The sequence below is a fragment of the Orycteropus afer genome, unplaced genomic scaffold, assembly GCF_000298275.1.
Source record: "Orycteropus afer afer isolate SDZICR_OR568_19922 unplaced genomic scaffold, OryAfe1.0 scaffold00837, whole genome shotgun sequence".
Lineage (NCBI taxonomy): Eukaryota > Metazoa > Chordata > Mammalia > Tubulidentata > Orycteropodidae > Orycteropus > Orycteropus afer.
In genome coordinates this window covers 741,022-743,630 of record NW_006922424.1, presented here as the reverse complement: position 1 = coordinate 743,630, position 2,609 = coordinate 741,022, and positions in this window count along the sequence as shown.

The following is a 2,609-nucleotide window of genomic DNA, read 5'->3' as shown; positions in this document are numbered from 1 at the left end:
TAATAGATTGAAGATTTACTTCAAGATAGGAGAGGTTAAGAAACTGTACAGCTGGGCTTGTTTCTCAACAGCACAAAGGCAAATGCAGAATTTTCAACTCTCTAAATAATGTAAGTAACGAAAGAATTTATCTTGATGAAAGGTATTTTAGAATATTTTTCTTTATTGAACTGAACTATTCAATGAGTCCACATTGGTTATATTATCTGAACAATCGTCAAATTCTCTTTCATTTTGTCAACAAAAGCACATCCTGAGAATCCAAATCATCCACATGATGCTGTTTCAAAATAGAATTGTGAAGAATTTTCAGCTATTTACCAGGTAGGTAAGTACAACTCCAGGGATGAGAATTATATATCTCTCTTCTTTATTAGAACTGTAGCTGTCTACTTCATAGATGCTAACAGTTATTTGGGATGCTTTATAAATTAAAATGTATATTAAAAAAAACAAAAAAACAAAAAAACAGCCTTTTGTGCTATGCACCTTAGTTACCATAGAAACAGATTCTCTCCACATAAAACATTGTGGAAGCTATAATTGTCAGCCCAGTCTTGCTAAATGATGGGCTGATTCATTTGTTTCCCTAGTGATCAAGACTTGGGGACTTTTATCTTTTCCTTGTTTTGGAAGAAAAAATAGGAAAAAAACAACAAGCTCATGATCTTTTAAAACACCATTTTGGGTAGTAAATTTTATAGGTAAAAGAATAATTTTAGTCCTACACTTTTCTATCGGGAAAAAATAAATTCTGAAAATGTGGCAGAGATAGGAAGTTTGGGAACTCCAAAGACCTATTCGGTTGTGGCAAATTGGAGGCTGCACATTTGCTACTTCCTTTGTTTCTTCTATCAAACCTTTTAGACAAGTTGAAAGCTGATGGTCAGGGGCTGAACCTGGGAGTCAAAACTAACTCCGTTACCACTTTCTCTTGTCCTATCTGCCCTGTTCATGAAATAAAATTATCTTTCTGGTATTCACATGAGTATGTAGAGTAGAACTGCACAGCAGGGTTTTCAAGGCTGTGACCTTCCTCAAGTAAATTGCCAGACTTTCTTCTGAGGCCTATCTGGGTGGGTTCAAACTGCCAACTTTTCAGTTAGTTTTCAAGCATTTAATCATTTGTGTCACCAAGGTACTCCTCAAATTCTTGGATTATTTGCTCATCCATTTCATTGACAGTATTCTTTTCCACAGATCTTCTACTTCACCAAGCATAATGGCCTTCTCCAAGGACTGATCCCTCCTGATAACATGTCCAAAGTACAAGAGACAAAGTCTCACCATCCTTGCTTATAAGGAGAATTCAGGCCTGTGTTTCTTCCAAGAGAGATTTGCTTATTCTAGCAATTAATGGAATATCCAATATTCTTAGCCAACATCATAAGTCAAAGGCATCAATCTTTCTTCAGTATTCCTTATTCATTGCCTAGCTTTTCCATGCATAAGAGGAGATTGAACATACCATGAGTTGGGTCAGGCAGTGTAGTCTTCAAACAGAAGTCTTTTTTTTTTTTTTTCCCCAACACTTTTAAGAGGTTTTTGCAGCAGATTTGCCCAAAGCAATACCTCACTTGATTTCTTGACTGCTGCTTCCAAGAGTGTTAATCATGGATCCAAGAAAAATGAAATCCTTGACAACTTTAAACTTTCCTCCATTTATTATAATGTTGCTTATTGGTCCAGGTGTGAGGATTTTTATTTATTTATTTATTTTATGTTGAGGTGTAATCCATACTGAAGTCTTTGATCTTTATTAGTAAGTGCTTCAAGGTCTCTTCATGTTCAGCCGGCAAGGTTGTTATATCTACCTACCACAGATTGTTAATGAGGTGTCGAGGGGTCATGGAATTGCTTCTTTTCCTGTCCTGACTTCTCCTGGTCCTTTGAGAATAAAGGTGTTATTCTCAATGAGTGGTACAAATGATTAACATAATAGTTTGTTAACTGAATGATTGGTGGTTGGTTCTATCCCAAGGTGGACAAAAGGCCTGGTGATCTACTTCTCAAAGAATCTGCCACTAAAAACTCGAAGGAATGTTGGGAAATCTTCCATAGTGATACCACCTCAGAAACCCAAGGAGGGGTCGCTATTGAGTCAGATCCGATTCCATGGCAGTGAGTTTGGTTTGGTTTGGAAAAACTCTGGAGGGCACAGTTCTACTTTTACACACATTGGGTCCTCACAAGTTGGAATCAATTCAGCTGGCAACTAGAAAAATCAGGGATGACACATCTCATACCTGTGATATCATGGAGAGGTACAAGCAGAGGAAGACACCCTACACTCCAGTTCCACAGAACAGAGAATATGAATGAACACTTGTTATTTCTCACTGCCCACCAGACTCAGACATGTAGGATGTGTCATGATTTGTCAATAATTCACTTCTCTCCATTTCTCTTCATCTGCTTTTCCAACTACTCTGTTTTCAACCATGTTATTGCTCTGCAACTAACCAATTGAGTTTATATGAAATTTAAACATTACAGGCTGACATTCATGTTTTCTTCTTCTTTTTTAATTTCTTAAAAAAATATTATGATAAAAATATATTTAACTAAAAATGTGCATTTTAAGTGTACCTTTCAGTGTCATCAATTGT